General features: G+C 38.8%; 1 protein-coding gene across 1 annotated transcript in view; it reads left to right on the forward strand.

Annotated features, from left to right (window-relative positions):
- Positions 1-19,562, forward strand: part of LHFPL6 (LHFPL tetraspan subfamily member 6) — a 248,351-nt gene that overhangs the window by 164,250 nt on the left and 64,539 nt on the right. The gene's annotated exons all lie outside the window — the stretch shown is intronic.

The raw sequence follows: 19,562 nt of genomic DNA on the forward strand, positions 1-19,562 counted from the left end.
AATATTCACTTATGCATGAAAAAAATATATGTTCTACATTTCAGCCATAGAAATTAGGATGAAAAAATCATGTGTAGTAATCAGTTCAGTAGGTTCAACAGTCTTATATAATTTATAAGCAATGACTGCTATCATATGCCAGCCAGTATTCTGTTTACTGCAGACATAGTAATAAAACTGATTTAAAAAATCTCTAAATCTGTGGGATTTAAATTCTAGAAGTGTGATAGAGAAACAAAAAAAATTTAAGTGAATTATCAGCTGCATTAAAAGATACTGAGTGTTAGGGATTGAAGCAAATATTAGATTCAGGAAAGGACATGAGTTGTGCCAGCAATGAGGATAGGGTAAATTATAATGGGTGTCTAGGGAAGACCTAACTGAGAGTAGCATTTGATATGGCAGGAGTGAGTCCTACAGAGAATGGGGGCTGTGAGAGGTAGCCTTCCAGGGAGAAAGAGAAGGGACTGCAAGAATTAGCAAGTATAAGACATGAGGGGGAGAGGGGATGGAGGAAGGAGGAAATTACTGGAAATTTTGAGCAGAGTGATCTGTTTTACGTTTTAGTAGGATCATGTTTGCCATCAGGTTGCAAATAGACTCACTGTAGGGAGTGTCTTGAAATATCTCCACAAGACTTCAACCTCTGCAGCCACCACAGTGGGGATGTAGTTTCTACACATGAATTTTGAAGTCGTGTTTAAGCCATAACAGGTTCTAAGGAAAAACGTGGCATTGCAGGAAATCCAGGTGAGAGATGATGTTGACGGGTCAGAGTGATAGCTTGGACTGGTGAGAAATGATTCAGTATTTTGAGAACAGAACCAACAGCTTTACCTGTTTACCTTTACTGTGTAGAATGGATGAAAAAACTCAGCAAGATTCTGTGTGTACTGTCAGATACAATATGTGATAAATAATGGGATTCTGATGAAGGTAGTCTAGTTGGATATGTGGGTTTCCCAAGGAGCTTCTTAACCATTAGGCCAAATATCCACCCCGAAGTAATCAGGAAATAGATAGAAATGTGAGATTTCTATCTATTAGTCAATAGAATTAGATATTTCAGACTTAGACAAAAGAAATGTGCCAGAGATATAAGCTTGTATTTGTCAACCTATAGGTGATGTTATAGATTAGCTCTCCCAGGAGATAAGTACTAAGGTAAAGATTTGTGCCTAGAAACTTATTGATAAGGACTTTTGGAGTCAATAATGTGAGGAGTAAAATGAACATGGATGGATGAAGAGCGAAGTGGAGCTGCCATAAGTAGACTTCCACCAATCTGATGGAAAGTCTTCTAGAATTGAATTTCATGTCCACCCCTTCCATGAGCACCCTTGATGCCCAAGTGTGCAAACTTGGGTGAACCACTCCCCCCCATTCAGTGGAGCACAACTGCTTGTTGGAGAAGCTGGCTAAGCTGCAGCTGTTAGCCATCAGCATCCCCAAGAGTAGAGGAAATAAATTCATCAGTCGTAAATGTCAGGATGTCTGGGTGGTACACTGAATTTTTTAGCAAATAGTTTTCAACCCAAGGGAAACATGTGATTACTAAATAGCAATGAGGTAGGGCAGAAGAGTCATCCAAGAACTGAGTCATGGTCACAGGGTGTTATGAAGAGGTTTGGATAACATAGGATGAGCTCTAAGAAGTAGTCAGTGTAGCTGAAGGAGTGCAAAAAAACAGAAGATGTCCTCCAAGCAAAATATAGAAACATGTTCCAATGGCCTTACACTGGTGGAGTATGGAGTACTAGCACAGCAGGCTGTAGCTTTACTTACTTTGCCACATCTCACTCTACAAAACTGTAGTGTTTATAAAGTCAGAGAAATTATGAGAGAAGAAATTTGCAGATTTCTGTAATTCCTAAATCCAAAGGCCAGCATTCCTTAAAAATATGAACAAGTCATGGACACCAATACGATATATATCCTTGATATATATATATATATATATATATATATATATATATATATATATATCCTATATGTGTGTATACATCCCATATATATTTTATTTATATGTCACATATGTATGTTTTTAAAAAGCCTTTAAAAATGCAGTATCTATGCCTGACAAATCTCAGTAAACTAGGAGCAGAAGAGAGTTTCCACAGTTTATTAAATGGAGTTTATTAAAAACTTTTAACACCCAGATTATAAAAAAAGAAGGAAGACATAATTTTTTCAGATGTCATGTATATTCATGCATAAAATCATAAAGAATCTACCAAAAGTTTTTGAACTAATAAATGGACTCATTAAGATATTGAAGTAAAAGATTATTACACAAATTGCGGTGTTATATATTGGCACAGAGTACATATTTAGACAATTGATGTTTTACAGAGATGCAAATGCAATTCAATGCAGAAAACAATACTTTTGTCATCAATAAATAGGGCTAGACTATTTGGATACTTACATGTGGTAAAACTTCAGTCCTTATCTCGCGTATATGAAAAGTAATTCAAAATGGATCATCATCAAAATCAAAAAGATCTAAAACTGAAAATGTATAAGCAAATGTGGGAGAAAACATCTGTGAACTTCAGTTAATCAAAGACGTATTGAATATGACACAATCAATAAGAGAACAAATTGATACTGTGAACTTCATAAGAATAATTTGTGATTACTTAAAGACTTTCAATATATGCAAAATGAAGCATATACATGCAACGAAGTTTTAATCATGAAAATAATTTAAGTTCTAATATATGGTATAGCAGGGATGGACCTTAAAAATACTATGCTAAAAGAAATTATCCAAACACAAAAGAAAAAAATACTGCAGCTCCAAAAACTTGAAATATAAACAGTAGACAAATTAGAAATGAAGGAAAATGCATTATTATCTACTTGTGATTCAAGGAAATGGAAAATCAGGGGTTATTACTTGATGGTTACAGATTTTATGTTTTAAGTACAAAAAGATTTTAGAAATAGCCATGATGGTCCCAAAGCATTGTAAATCTAAATAGTGACATTGAATTGTACACTTGAAAAGGTTTAAGAAAAACACAGTTTTTATGTGTGTCTGTGTGAGTACATGTAATTTACCATAGCTATAATTTTAAAAGACTGTTAAGGCGGTGAATGTTGAGCCTAACTGCTAAGAAGTCTGTAACCTGGGTTTGATGCGTCTCTTGGGCTGCTGACTCCAGCTTTCTGCCAGTGCAGGCAGCGGAAGATAGCAAGTGATGGTTCAGTAATTGGATTCCTGGCACATAAATGGAAATCAGGATTGTTTTCCCAGTCAATCCTGGCTCTACCCTGGCCGTGGCATGCATTTCGAGAGTAAACCAGTAGATTGCACGGGTTGGATCTCTCTCTCCATCCCCCCAAAATAAACAAAAACAGTATTTTAAAGTATTTTAAGAAGAGTCTTCTGAAAATGGGAACAAAAGAAAGAGACAGAAAGGAAACATGAATATGCAATTTATTGGTAAAGGACTTTGTGAAAAAACTCACAAAAGAATCCTTTACCAAAAATGGAAGGAAATAATTGAATGACATTTCACCAGCACAATATGTAGACAACAAAAGAAGCAAAAGAAGTACATAAGATGTTCCGTGGAATCGGATATTAGGAAAACACAAGTTAAAAATCACTGTCAGATGAGCCTGGCATGATAGCGTAGCGGTTAAAGTCTTCGCCTTGAACACTCCAGGATCCCAAAAGGACACCAGTTCTAATCCCGGTAGCCCCACTTCCCATGCAGCTCCCTGCTTGTGACCTGGGAGAGCAGTCAAGGATGGCCCAAAGCCTTGGGACCCTGCACCCGCATGGGAGAGCCAGAAGACACTCCTGGCTTCGGATTGGCTCAGCTCCAGCTGTTGCGGCTGCTTGGAGAGTGAACCATCAGACAGAAGATCTTCCCCTCTGTCTCTTCTCTCTATATTTCTGCCTTTCCAATAAAAATAAGTAAATTTAAAAAAAAGTCACAGTGAGACTGCACTTACACACCTGAAATTAGAAAGACATACCATATAATGTATGGACAAGGCTGTAATGGAAAAGCCCTCCACAAAACGGTTAGTGATTATTTTAAAAGGTGAACACATAATTTGCACATTCTATTCCTAGGCATTTTCCCATATGGTGTACTGAAAAGTTTGTGGCAAATGAATACAAGGGTGACGTTGGTACAAAAATGTGGAAATCCATGCATTCAAGAGGAACTTCAAAACGTCCTTGGAAAGGGCATTTTATGAAATAAGTATTCATGGATTTCAGTTTTTCTGTATCAAAATGAGTTTTCTGTTAACTGTTGGATATAGTAGAGGTTCAGTTTGGAATCAGAGCAAGTTTTAGAGATAGTGCTGATGGTTGCGCAAAATGAATAAACTTGATATCACCCAGCTGTTCCTTTAAAAATTGGTAGAAGTCTATGTGTTAAGATGATGAATCTTTTCTCTATTTTATCCTTATAAGACACGTATAGGTGTGACAAAAATTAGTAAAGCTAAAGCTGTTTGATGAGTAAACTGGCATACATTCTTTAGTTTTTTATGATAGCAGATTTATGTTAAAGTTTGAGAGGGAGAACAAGTTTGAGAGAAGTGAGGCCGAGAGCCTCAGGAGAACACCTCAAGGCATATCGCTTCTTAGATTTAATATGTCAGACAGCTCCTTGTGTGTCAGAGTCAGTGATTCAAATTACTATTTCTCTGTTCAGTTTTAATTTTCTATTACCACCCGGAGAATTCATGCATATTAATTAAGAAGTTTTCCTTAATTTTCTTTTGAACTCAAGAAATACTGGTGTATGATGCTTTGATTTAAAAATCCTTTTGATATTTCAAAGTTGTATCTTGCTTTGTGTTTTTTGAAAAAGGGTTATTTCATAATGCTTAAAAGTTTCACTTGGCTATTTATGTCAGCTTTGTGTTATTCCACAGCAGGCTCCATTTTTTCATCGTGTTCACAAAATACGGTATAGCCAGGATCGAAACAATACTCCAGTCAAACACATTTTAAGCATTGTTTTAATTATAGTGCAACTTGTTTAAAGCACTTTTAGGGCCTTTGGGGGACAGGGGGTATCCTGTTCAGTTTTAGTGAACGTCCTGAAGACTGATATTAAAGTGAGATCTAGATTCAACTTGTGTCTTACATATCCCCAGCTTGCTTGTAGCTTAGCCTCCAAAGGTCCGAATTTCCAAAAGGAAAACACATTCAGCACTGACTCAGCTGTATGGGTGTTTAGAAGGTGGTAGGTATATGTGTAGGCTGTCAGTCCACTGTGTAAAGTAGAAGCTGAGTTTAAACTGATATACAGATTAATGAGCAAGGATTCCATGTTTCCCATTGTCTTGATAGGCAAGAATGTGGATATTTTTAGATGTCAAATGACTGTTGAGTATCTCCAGAACACAATGAATAGAACTGGAGAAAAGTTTTTAAAAAGAAAAGAAGAAAAATAGTAATGAGAGTTCTTTATTGATATCTTTATAGAATTTGGCATTTGTGAAATCCGGTATGCTGTGGTTTAAGTATTTGTCCTTTGATATTGAGGCATTTATGCTCAAAACCTTGTGTTAATCATATTGAGAGAGTGGAAAGTTAATCTAATTATGGTGTTTAGGGGTGGAAATATGGGAGTTATTAGATTGGATTGAGTTATTAGGGTCGATCTTCTTTAACTGGATCCTTTGTGGACTCACAAGGTGGAAGAAATAGATACATTTCCTCCCTCTTGCCATTTGATGCCCTGTGCCACTTGGAGCACTGCCATTACTAGAAACTGAACCAAGAAGAATTGCCTATGCTTGGACTGCAAACCTCTAGGGACCTAAAACAATGTCATGTTATTTGTGATATAGTCTTCCTCAAATACTTACCTATAGGAATAAAATTCTTAATTACCAGTTGAGCTTCAATTTGTCTCTGTGGTCAGTGACTCCTTGAAGACCTCAGTGCATTGTGTGATTATAAAGAATATGTTTCTGTTCCTGAAGCAAGACTTCAGTAAAGCCATTTGGCCTGTGGGAGTGGTGTTGATCTTGCAACCTAGTAAACCTCTGTATAATGTCCAGGATCACCCGAGTACTGCAAGATCTCTCAAGAATTAGTCACTGGTAGCATCCTTTCATTGATTCGTGGCTTCACCAAAAGCCACAAAATTGGTGCTCTTGGCCCAAAATAAACCAGATAAAATAGTACAGCTTGTAAGGAACTTGTGATCATTAGCAACTATAATTTCTTCTTGAACTTTTTAAGCATCATTTTTAAGGATTCATAACACCTTACATTAGAACGTAACATGTCATCTGCAAATTATTTACAAGACTGTGACAACAACCCAATTTCTTTCATTTTTTCTAATTTATTTATCTTTATTGGAAAGTCAGATATATAGAGAAGAGGAGAGACAGAGACGAAGATCTTCCGCCCAATATTTCACTCCCCAAGTGATCGCAACGGCCGGTGCCGCGCCGATCTGAAGCCAGGAGCCAGGAGCTTCCTCCGGGTCTCCCACATGGGTGCAGGGTCCCAAGGCTTTTGGCCGTCCTCGACTGCCTTCCTAGGCCACAAGCAGGGAGCTGGATGGGAAGCAGGGCCACCAGGATATGAACCAGTGCCCGTATGGGATCCCGGCGTGTTCAAGGCGAGGTCTTTAGCCGCGAGGCCACCGTGCTTGTTCCCACCAATTTCCTTTCTAAGTCTTTTTCTTTTCTCTGGTGTTTGCCCACAGGTTAAAGACCCATGACAGCCTGTGTCTGACATCCCTACCAGGAAGATTTGAGGTCAACTGATACATATTTAAGTAGCAATAATAGTAATAACAACAAAAATTCAAGCCAATTGTCTATGTTTACTCCATTCTTGGTTGTACTTGCTAGCCAAGTGTTCAAACAGCCACTCTACCTTATTGTCCTTTGTAAGTGTTCATTTCTTCATATTGTCTCTGTATAAAACAATTTTATAGTTGTGTAAAAGAGTTTGTTTCTATAGCCAGCTTTCAAATTATGACAGTTTGACATTATTACAAACTGTTTTCATCCTTCCCTGAAGTTACTTTTCATGGATTGCTTTTAGGCAAATGGAACATGACAGTTGTGACTTTTCAAAAATGACTTTGTTAATTCTTCCAGAGTTTACCAGGACCTTTGATTGTGTCAGTTATCATGGGCTCTATTTTTCTTTTTTTAGGATTTGTTTACTTTTATAGGAGAGGCATATTTTAGAAAGTGAGAAGATGAGACAGAGAAAGGTCTTCCATCTGCAGTTCACTTCCCAAATGAACACAGCAGCCACAGCTGAGCCGATCCAAAGCTAGGAGCCAGGAGCTTCCTCCAGGTGCAGGGTCCCAAATGCTTGAACCGTCCTGTGCTGCTTTCCCAGGCCATAATCAAAGATTGGAAGTATAACAGGACACAAACTGGTACCCATGGAGGATGCTAGCTCCACAGGATGGAGGATTTGCTTGCTGCACCACTGTATGGCTCCAAACATGAGATATTGCCAGGTGAATATTTATTTGAAAATGATGGTCACATTTGTGGTGTGAAACACCTGATTTTTATACCTTAAAAAAACAGTGTCATAGTGAACTAGCTTATTGATGATATTAAATAATTTTAAAATGTAGAAAAAGCACTAAATCCATTGAATTGCAGTTTGTGTGTGATCAGCATATTTTGAACCTGTGTCTTAAAAGCATAGGAATGTAACATAGCTTAAATAGCATAATATTATTTAAACATAATATTTACATGCATAGTAACATCCATAAGCAATTCTCAAAATTTTATTCACTATATATTGAAAAATATTTTATATAAACATTTTTTGAAGTGGAGAATTTAAAACCAATATTCAAACATCATTTGCTGCATGTTAGGGTTTCAGTCTTTTGGCTGCTCTGTGTGATCAGCCTGTTATATCTGTGGGAAGATATAACAGGAGAGCAGATGGGCATACATAACTTGTGTAGGTTTTTGTGAACTAATAGAGGCATTAGATACTGCTCCCTCAGGAATAAGAACACCTGTCTGGCACAACAGAAATGATGGAGCACAACCTACTTTCAGTTCTGGCACCAAGCTATTTCCTAGCAGAAAAAATTAACCCAGACTCAGATTTCAGTGGCATGGTATAGCTGCTTATTACAACACTGGAGAAGGAAGGAGGAGAGATCTTTCCTGAACTAATAACTTCAGGGCTGCAGGTGCAGATGGAGAAGCCAGAGGGAAAATACAGGCTGAGGAGTTCATAATGGTTTTTATTTTGCTTAGAGTTTCTAGCAGCACTAGGAAGATCCGCTCTTCTTGACTCTCACCCTGATCATCTCTCTTAAGTATCTCTTACAACAGAAAGGAAAATGAATTCCAGCTTTTCCAGCAGCCTGTTGAAAATTTCCCAACTTTTGATAATGTCTGCATTCCTGTTCCCTACTAAAAATGTGGAGGTATCAATTTTCCTGACGCAGATGTCACAGAGCCACCTCTGTTGATACTGCAAGCCCGTTCTTGAAGAGCCCCTTGGGCTGCACTCCCGCGGTTAAGTAGAAGGAAAAGGAAACCTTTCGTCATTTGGATATGGCAGTAGAGCTGCTGTGGTGCTTCCCAGTTCCTGCCTGAGCAGTACTCTCTTCCTTCCATAGCAAAGCTTTTTTTTTTTTTTAATTTAGAGAAAAATGCACAGGCACATAAAAATTGTACGTATTTGTGAGGTACTTTGTGGCATTTTCTTCTTCTCCTTCTCCTTCTTCTTCTCAGCCTTTCTTGTTTGTTGGAAAGGCAGAATTCAGAGAGAGGGAGAGATCTTTCTTTCACCCACTGGCTCATTCCCCATATAGCTGAGGGTAGGCCAGGCTCAGGCTAGGAGCCTGGAGCATCTTCTGGGTATTCACATATTGGGGGACTTGGACTGTCTTCCCCTTCTTTCCCAGGTGCGTTAGGAGAGAGCTGGATTAGAACTGGAGTAGCTGGGACCTGAAACAGCAACCACATGAAATGCTCATGCTGCAGGTGGCGGCCTAACCCACCACACAGTGCCAGCCCATGCAGTGTCCAGTCAGGATAAATACGTTTGTCTTCTTAAACATACAACGTTTATTTATGCTGGGAAATTTTGAAATAGTATTTTCTAGTTTTTATTTTATTGAAAGAGATAAACTATAACATGTATAGTCAACTCAAGCATGAGAGAGAATGCAATCAACTTCTTATTTCTATCTAAACTGGTAACCTTTAATCAGTCCTATCCATCCCTCCACCTCTTCTCTCTTCAGCCTTTCCTAACCACTATGATATTTTTAACGTCAATAAGATCACTTTATTTTTAGGTCTTAATTAAGATTTGAGATATTTGTGGTAATTTGAAACATTTGTGATAATGTGATGCTTATTTTCCTATTTATTTATTTATTTATTTATTTATTTATTTTGTTGATAGCGTTCAGTTCTATCCACTTTGTTGCAAATGACAAGGATTGAATCCTTTTTCGTGACCGAGTAGTATTCTTTTGTGGATGTATACCACATTTTCTTTAAAATAGTTTTTTTTTTAAATCAGTTGCTATAGTTTGAGCATGATAGGGTTCCCTAATTCATGAAGATGTCTAAACCTTAAATCCTTAGCTTCGTGATGTTAAGTGGGTGGAAATTTAATCCAGTTCTGGTAATTGAAGGTGGGGTTTGTGGAAAGTAATTGGGTTGGATTGCTCAGCTAGAGCCCCATGATGGAGCTTTGCCAAACCACGTGGATAAACACGTCTGTGTTATTTTTCCCTATCGCACTAGTAGCATTTATTTAATACTTACGGAGAGAAGACACAAAAAATGAATATTCATTTACCAAACTTACCTAAACAGATTCAAATTGACATACGTGCTGTACTTGGATGAGCTAGACTCTAGCCTGTCTTTTGGGAATTGCATAATAATCCAGAATATAATCTTTAGAAACTCTGAAGTCTTTCAGACAAAAGTCTTATTTTTTTACACTGGGAAAATAAGGAGAGTTAATTTCCCTTTTCAAATATTACTCAGTGTTAGACCTCAAGCAGTCTAACCTGAAGGAGGTTTGCTTAACGTTATAAAGGACGGGCAGTCAAGCAGGCGCACATGCAGCTGGCGGTCCAAATCTCTTAGAAACACATAGGATACTAAATTGTGCATCTTGTGTCAATCTCTTTGTGCCAAAGGTCACTTTTTTGAAAGTCATCACTCTCTGTTTTTGCTTCAGTTTTTGCTTTAGCAATCAATTGAAAATAGTACTTATATTTTAAATATTTCCCAGAAAACTTTTGCTTAACCATGACCTATGTTGATAAGTCTTCCCTTAGGAAAATATTATCAAGAAAAAGTGAAAATTAACTTAAGAACTTTTTGCAGACAAGAGAAACATGATTTTTTTTTCCAATGTGAGACTGGTAGGTACAGATCTCAGAGTGATTAACAAAAATTATAATGAGTACTAAGATTTAGAAAGAATGATGATTTTCAACCACCTTGCCCAAGCCATTAGCAAACGTTAAGGCATTTTGATTAATTTTAGAAGACTAACTCAACGCTTTATTTGGAAAAAAAGACATTTATTGATTGAAAAAGTTACTTATTTACTTTTACAGAGAAGAGGATCAGAATGCCTAATACAGAGTGAAGCTATTTCATCCTGCACTTACTGAAAGCATTCCTTTCTTTCTTTGTTCAAGGATATGTAAAAGACTTTGACCTTAGACCACTGTAGTCCCGCCATGGACATCAGCCTAAGCTTACTGACTGAAGAGAGGAGATAGAATTGTACTTTACAAGCAGTTCCAGAGTTGAGGGGGAAAAAACAACTTATTGTCATTTGCCCTTTTTCCCCACAACTAAGTCTTCCTTCTCATTGTAAGCAAGACTGATAGCAGTATGGGAGAGGGTGTGGTGGAATCTCTGGTTAGTTGGATGGACCAGCTCACTCCATATTTGAGATGGAGGCTGGTTCATCTTTTGGGGAATTGGAACGCTTATTGCCATGCACTAACCATTTTTTTCAAAGAGAGAAAAGAGAAAGACAGTGAGAGGAGAGGAGAGGGAAAGTGAGGAGAGAGGAGGAGAGGAGAGGAATTAAAAAGGAAAGTGCAAGGGGAGGGGAGAGAAGAAAAAAGGAAGGAAGCCGTCAGTCAGTCCATGAGGAAAACAATCCCGAAACACTGACAGAAAGATGGATCTTTGGGATTTTTATTCTGGATAGTGCCTTTTGTTTATGACTAAACTTTAAACTCCGTTGTCCACTCTTGCTCTCCTGGGCACCTCAAAATCAACGTGATTGTTTCCATGTGATGAAGTCTGCAGAGTGTGGCTGGCCATGTTGTATGAATGCCAAGGAGAGTACTGGCATAGAAGATAGGAAAGGCACAGTGGTTTAATTTTCCAAGGACAAGACAATATTGTGAGGTTTCTGTGACTGAATCTGACATTTTATTTGTATAACTGAAAAAAAAAGTGCACAGCTGGTGTTGGAGTTTTAAGGAAATCTGCCTTAATGAAGGGCCTTACAGAGGTCTATCGTTGATTATGTGAAAATTGTTAGTCCCTGCACACATTGAAACCCATATTAGCTTCCCCTTTGTTTTAATATGTGGCTTTTACTTCCTCCAGTTGCCATTTCTAAGGAGAGAATATGAAATACATGCAATTCTGTTAAAATAAGGGGTTACTAGAGAAATAATCATTGGGCCCAGCACAGTAACCTAGGGGCTAAAGTCCTCACCTTGAACGCACCTGGGTCTCATATGGGTGCTGGTTCGTGCCCCAGTGGCTTTCCCATCCAGCTCCCTGCTTGTGGCCTGGGAAAGCAGTCGAGGATGGCCCAAAGCCTTGGGACCTTGCACCCATGTGGGAGACCTGGAGGAAGCTCCTGGCTCCTGGCTTCAGATTGGCGCAGCTCTGGCCCTTGGGGCCACTTGGAGAGTGAATCAATGGGTGGAAGATCTTCCTCTGTCTCTCCTCCTCTCTGTATATCTGACTGTCCAATAAAAAATATAAAATGAAAATAAATATGTAAATCTTTTTAAAAAATAGAAAATTATAATGGATTAGTTGCTTTTATTCAAAGACTTATTTTCATATGCTTTAATAAATCACTCTTTATTCTCTTTAATATGTCACTTTAATGATCAGAGTATATTTCTAGGCAATGAATTTCTTAGTTTTGAATTTATCACACTCCATGTGGAAACACGTTATCGATGAAGATATGTACGTTAATTTGTTCTTAAAGATCATTGAATACTCAAATATGTTTGCAGAGTTTTTCCTAAATCCCATAATAAAAGAATTAGCAGCTAATTCCAACATATGCCCTGATAGTGCTCACAAGAAAAATTTGTAGATATGAATGGCCATATCTAAAAAGGACTTGCTTGTTTGTTTGTTTTCATTCATTCGTTCACTCATTTCCCGTTTTTATTTGTGAGCACAGGGTGGGAATGGGGCAGTGGAGTGGTAAGAGTATTTGTAGGTTTGGTTTGGTTTTATTTTACTTGGAGCTTATCTTGGAAAATGTTGTGAATGGACTTCAGGCTTCTTTTGACGCAGATCAAGTGCTGGGAGATGAGGCTAAATCCTCTTTCTGCCCTCCCATAAGCACAAATGTTGAAGCAACTCAATGGCTGCAAATCCCATGGCCTTTTCTTCCTTTCTTTTGCTTTCTAAACATGTCTGTGTTATGAATCACAGGATGCGTTTGATGGCTGGGGCTTGTTCTCCTTGTCACCACCTCAGGAAATTGGAATGCAGCCCATGATGTCGTCTCTGGCCTGGTCCAGGAGCTCTGCCCTGGCTGGGTGAGAGTTCATTGATGTGCTGAATATCTCAAAGGCTTAATTCTGCACTGAAAGGTTAAAAAGGAAAGGAGGGGGAGGGGAAAAGAGAGAGGAATAAAGATGAGAACTGCAGAGAATGGTTTATTCAGCTAATGAACTTTTGCAGAGTGGCTAACAAGGAAGAATTTTCCTGAAGGAAAGTATTCCACTGATACGACTCTTCCTTCTCTTTGCCCCTTGAGGGGGAGGGAAGTAAGGGGAGTGGTTCGTGATACAGGGTAATAGACATTTTCGCAGAAGGCAAAACAAACCCCCGGCACTTTGGCTTCTGCTGGGTGCTTTGAGAATTGCCAGCCCCTTATATAGATTAGCTCAGGCTGCACTGGCCTCTTGTTTTGTGCAGCTACTGTGACCTGAGTTGGCCTTGTCAATCCATGACGCACAAGTCAGAGGAGTCAAGCACTTCACATGGATTCTTCTGCACCCCATCTACCAACAGACAATGCCTTAGTCGGTAAAGGTTGGGTAGTTGCCTTTCTGGTAAAGCCCAGTCTCACTCTTTATCAAGAGTTCAGTGTTGCTTCTCCCTGGAGTTAACACTAATGTTCATCCACATGCCTTTGGACTCTACTAAACTTATCATAGTCTGAAAGTACAAGCAGGGAACAGGAGAACTCTGCAAGAAACATTTTAAAACAAAACATATGTTTATGTTCAAAGAAACCTCTTGTGTTTGTACAAGAGGCATTCATTGTTTAAATGCCTGCAACAAATATTAAATACCCCTTACAGGTAGGAAGAGAAAAATAGGTGCTACGAGTAGCAGAAATGAGGTTTAGAAGGAGTATTCTCCACTTTAGAAGGAGTATTTGATTTGCATGCCATTTACAAATTGTTTCTACCATCTTTGGTATCAGAGTTATAAAAATTTAAAACCTGCGTGATAACTTTCTAACTTCCTTATACTTGATTTATATTCATGCAAACTGTAAAAGGGGGAAGTTGGCACTTTTTCTTCCCTCTCGCAACTAAATAATGCATTCCTACATTAAGTCGTTGAATCGGATTCTACTGCTCAGCAGCTGCAGATTTTTACCTTATTGCACAAATATTTAAGAGATTTTATGGAATTAGAGACTAAGCTACAGAAAAAACCCTTTGTTTCCTGCTTTTGATCCTTTAAAGCGAACCATCATAAATATCACTGTGTAGCTCTACAGCAAACCATATCACCTATTTCAGTTAATAGCAGAGTGAAAGAACTTAACAACTATTGTCTTTTAGGTAACACAGTTTAATGTTCGCTTTTTTTTAGACATTTAACACTTATTCATTCATTCAGCAAACAAATGCCAAACATCTAAAATGTGTCAGCAACATTCTGGATCCTTGGTACTTATGAATGAACAAAATGGATGTCACCCTGCTCACCTGGGTTTATGTTTTAGGGCATGTCCTTGTATGAGTCATTAAACTTGATCCACATTGCTTGGATTATAACCCCCCGCCCAAAATATTCTCAATAGTGATATTCCAAAGAGCTTTCTTTCATATGAATTTTCTTTGCCATTCCATTGCAAATTACATTTACTCAGTGTTCCACCTGTACCTGTTAACCCACAGGTACTACTGTATAATCTCATCTCTTGGGTAGTTCTTCAGTTTGTGTCCATTCTTTCTTTTAGTAAACACTTCCCATGGGTAGAGAAATAGAAGTGATAGCTGAAGGATTCTTCTAATTCTGTAAATACTCATCCTAACCCATTTTCTGGTATTGTAACAAGATATGAAGGCTGAGTCCTTTATAAAGAAAAGACATGGGCCTGGTGCGATGGCCTAGTGACTAACATCCTTGCCTCACAAGCTCTGGGATCCCAAATGAGCACCAGTTCGTGTCCCAGCTGTTCCACTTCCCTTTCAGCTCCCTGTATGTGGTCTGAGAAAGCAGGAGAGGATGGCTAAAATTCGTGGGAACCAACCTCCTTGTGGGAGACCCAGAAGAAGCTCCTGGCTCCTGCTTTCACATTGGCTGAACTCTGGCCATTGCAGCCCCTTAGACAGTGAACCAGCAGATGAAAATTTTCACTCTGTCTCTTTTCTTCTCTGTAAATTTGCCTTTCCAAGAAAAAGAAAAGATGGAGACTGAAAGTGCAAAATCAAGCTGTCCTGACTTTTCACCCTCATGGTGGATGGCATCACAGTGGAAGCACATGTGGACAAGGTCACACAACCAGAGAGAACATGCATGCGATTAAAGTCAGAAAGGCAGGAAACTTGTGTATGAGGAAGCGTGGCTGGACAGGAAGTCAAGTAGCGAGTAGAAGTCAGGCTCAGTCTTTTGCAACAATTCCTTCCCAGGAACTAGCTGGGCAGTTGATGACCTGAGTTCCTTGCAGTTGGCACAGCCTTTCAACAGTCCCGTTTCCTCAACCTAACTACACTGGGGGTCAGACTTCTAACACATGACCTTTGGGGAAGGTCATCCAAGCCAGAGAGGTAGCTGAATATCAAATATCTGTTCAAGGTTCATAAATACTGTTTTGTTTTAATTTTTGTTTATTTTCATTTGAAAGAACGAGATAGAGATAATGGATAGAGAGAAACAGGGGATGGAAGAGAATTTCTCTCTGTTGATTCATTCTCCAAATACCTACACCAGCCAGGGCTGGACCACATGGAAGTCCAGAACTCAGAACATAATCTGCCTCTCCCAGATGGATGACAAGAACTCAAATACATGGCAGTCATCTGCTGCCTCCCAGGGCACACAGTAACAGGAGTCTGGAATCGGGAGGAGAGATTGGACTCAGACACCAAATGTTGATATCTTCACTGCTCTACTTCTAGTTAAGCATCTAAAGTGTGAGGCGTTGGTGCCTATCTTATTTTATTTATTTCTCCATTTGTTCATGCATTTATTTTTTTATCCAGTAAACTTTTGGTTACCATAGACCTTGTATTAAGCACTGTCCAACCTGCTGAGGGACAAATCAGCAAACCATTCCCCTCCAGCATTCAGTCTGATGGAAGAACAAGGCACTTCTTTACAAACAAAGTTCCTGACTTTAAGTCAGGATACATGTGAAGATTTGTTCAGCTGTGTTTTTCAATATTTCTGTAGTATGTTATCATTGTCATTGAGGAGTGCATATTAACATGTTGAATACAGATTTGCATTGTTGGGCCTGTGCATTGCTACCATGGCATGCACATACAGACACACATGCACGAAGATTTCTTTTCCTCAGCTTACTAAATGAGTTTTGCTTCAGCTAACTGCTGAGACAATAGCGTGATATACAAGCATTTTAGAAGTGAGACAGCATTTGTGTCCAGCTGAACCACTTCATTCTGCACTTTGTGTCAGTTAACCATAGACCATTTTCACTTTGGTCTTTGATCCCATCAGTTCAGTCATGATATTTTTCCAGATGTTTCCGTTGTGGGTTTCTGTTACAGAAAAGTTAAATCAGGCCAAGTTGGCTTCTCCCAGGGGCTAAGAAATGTGCTCTCCAAATTGCTTAGTTATATGTCACATGAAGGTTAGGAAGGGGAGAAGTTTAGATTTCAATATCTGAGCCATCCTTTAGTTTTTCAATGTTTTTAAGAAAAAATGCCATGTTCAACCCATTAATTTTACTCAAGGCCCAATAGCTTTTTTTTTTTCTTTTTAGTTTTTAAGAATTCATCAATAGTTTTTTACAAAGACATTGATTTGTCCTAGTTCTAGTAAATTATTTAGGCTTTGAAATAAGATATCATGCTATTTTTCTCCCAGTTTAATTTACCCCAATCTCAAGGGTAAATTACCTAACACTGTCAAGGTTCTAAATGAGTGGAAACCTGGGAAAAAGCCTGACTGATTTATATATAAATATATGTGTATATATATATATGTGTGTGTATATATATATATACACATACACACATATATAATATATATAATATATATTATATATATAAAGATTATACTGTTTAAGTGGTTGGGCAAAGATAAGACAAGTAATTTGTATAATTATTCTCCTATCAACATTTTGTTAGCAAGAAATTCAAAGCATGGTTTTAATACAAATGGCAAAAAAAAAAAAAAAAAAACCCACAGCAGCAGGTGACCCTGAGGTAGAATATGTAAAACTCTCTTGAATGTAGTTCCAAGGAAAATAAAAACAGAGCCCCAAAAGTGATTTCCAGTAAGTCTGTACCACCACGTGCAGTGACCTCACTCTGCCTGCACTCTGCCACAATCAAACAGCAGTCTGCATTAGATATTCTGAAGCATGAACCCTAAAAATTGGTGTCATAGCTCATTAATTTTTATTTAATTATTTCAATATTCTCTCAAAGAGGGACTGACAGAGATCTCCCATCTTCCAACTCTCCAAACTGGCAACAGCCAGGACTGAGGCAGCACATAGCCAGGAAACCAGCACTCAGTGTGGGCATCCGACATAACTAGAAGGATCCAAGTTCTTGAGCCATCATACACTGCTTCCCAGGTGCTCCTAAGCAGGAGGCTGGACTCAGCATTGGCACATTCAGATATTTAATCCAGCACTGTAATGAGGGATTGGCATCCAAAGTGGCTTAACTGCCACATCAGATGCCTGTCCCATGATTTCAGAAGCATTGCCTCAGAAAATGAGAATTCCCAGTTCTCTTAGTGGACTTCCACTGAACTGTGGCTAAAATCTGACTGTATGAAATAAATGTTAGATAAATATAGGCATTTCTCATTTCACAACTAATGTTTATCTTATGAAAAGACTTTCTAATTTGATTTGTGCTGCTACTGAGCTTGATTTCCAGGTAGGAAATATCTTTTTGAAGGCCTTGATGTACTACAATCTAGCAGTTTGATTTTTATGCATATCCCATACAGAAATATATGAATACATACATGAAAAGACATATGAGGACATCCATAGAACTATTTTTTTTGTGATAACCCAAACCTGGAATCTATCATAAACTACCTGTCCATGGATAAGTGGATAAATTCTGCTGTATTCACACAGTTCGAATCCCAAGTAGCAACGAAAGTAAACCAGTTATTCACAGGTGGATGAGGGTTGAACCTCTTCTCCCTGACAAGCATACTGGCAATTGTGTTCCCCCACTTGTATTAAATTGCATGTAAGCCCCAATAATCATAATAATTTTTCTTTTTTTATATAATTATTCACTTAATATTTGAAGAGTTACAGAGAGAGAGGGAGGGACAGAGAGAAAGATCTTACGTTGCTGATCTACTCCCCAAAAGGCCTCAACAGCAAGTGCTGGACTTTTGCCAGGAGCCTGGAACTTCGTTGGAATCTCCCATGTGGGTAGCAGGGTCCCAGACACTTAGGCCATCTTCTGCTGCCTTTGCTGGGCCATTAGTAGAGGACTGGGTTGGAAGTAGAGAAGCTGAGACACAAAAAGTTGGCCACATGGGATGCCAAGCGCTGTGTACAGAGTCCTATTATGCTATGACATTGATCTTGTGATTTTTTTAAAAAAAATATTATTATTTTGTTATTTGAGAGGGAAAGAGAAAACACTTTTATCTCCTGATTTACTCCCCAAATGACTGCTTTTGCTCCCAAGGACCAGGAACTGAATCAGCATCTCCCATGTGAGTGCTGAAGCCCAGTTGCTTGAACATGACAACTGTACTATTGTGTTCCCTCAGGTCTGCATTAGCAGGATGCTGGAATTAGGAACCAGAATTAAAACCAAACCCATGAACTCGAAGATTAGCTGTGGAGGTCTTAACCACTAGACCAAATTTGTCCCTAGTCATAGTGTCCTTGTAGCACTTTAGCCATATCTACATGGATGAATCCCTTGCGATAAATGTAATGCTGTCCCAGGGAATGGCTTTCAGAAAAGCTGAGATAGAACCAGGCAATACGAGTCTTGTGCATCATGCCTGGATAGGATACTCCACTGTTTTGGAATCAAGGTCAAGACCCATTTCAAAAAGTACACGCTCCATGGGGCCAGGCGCAATGGCCTAGTGGCTAAAGTCCTCGCCTTGAACTCACCGGGATCCCATATGTGCCGGTTCTAATCCTGGCAGCTCCACTTCCCATCTAACTCCCTGCTTGTGGCCTGGGAAAGCAGTTGAGGACGGCTCAAAGCACTGGGACCCTGGAGGAAGTTCCTGGATCCTGGCTGCGGATTGGCAGTTCACCTGGGGAATGAATTATCAGGCGGAAGATCTTCCTCTCTGTCTCTCCTCCTCTCTGTATATCTAACTTTGTAATAAATAAATCTTAAAAAAAAGTATATGCTCCATAGCACTCCAGATTTTTCCAGAAGATTGAAGAATGCCTGTAGATTTTAACCAGTTCACATATCTTGAGCACTAGCCATTTATTAATAAAAACCCAGGCTTCTGTATTGCAGTTTTCCATTTATAAACATTTCTTAGTGTGTACATAAAGCAAATCTGCAGCAGGGCCCCTGGAGCCTGTCCTTGTTCAAAACTCTAGCTAACCATGGTTAAAGTATATATTCCTAACTATAACAAATCGCTTCTGTGATGTCCGTAACTTACACATATATCTCAGACCGCCCATGCAGAAGCATGTTTATCATAGGCTACAGAGCATTTTGACAAAGTACATGTAGCCTTTGCCTTCCAGTATCTGTCTGACAGAGATGCTCAGCTGGGAAGTTTCCCTTGGAATAAACCTCTCCTTTATAAAGTGTTTTAACATGTGACCACTGTATGAAATATGGAATGTGGATCAGAAGCCAGGCTGCTGTGCTATGCTATCTGGAAGCTGTAGAATTTCTACCTGCAAAGAC

Source organism: Ochotona princeps, chromosome 12 (genome assembly GCF_030435755.1).
Source record: "Ochotona princeps isolate mOchPri1 chromosome 12, mOchPri1.hap1, whole genome shotgun sequence".
NCBI classification, from domain to species: domain Eukaryota; kingdom Metazoa; phylum Chordata; class Mammalia; order Lagomorpha; family Ochotonidae; genus Ochotona; species Ochotona princeps.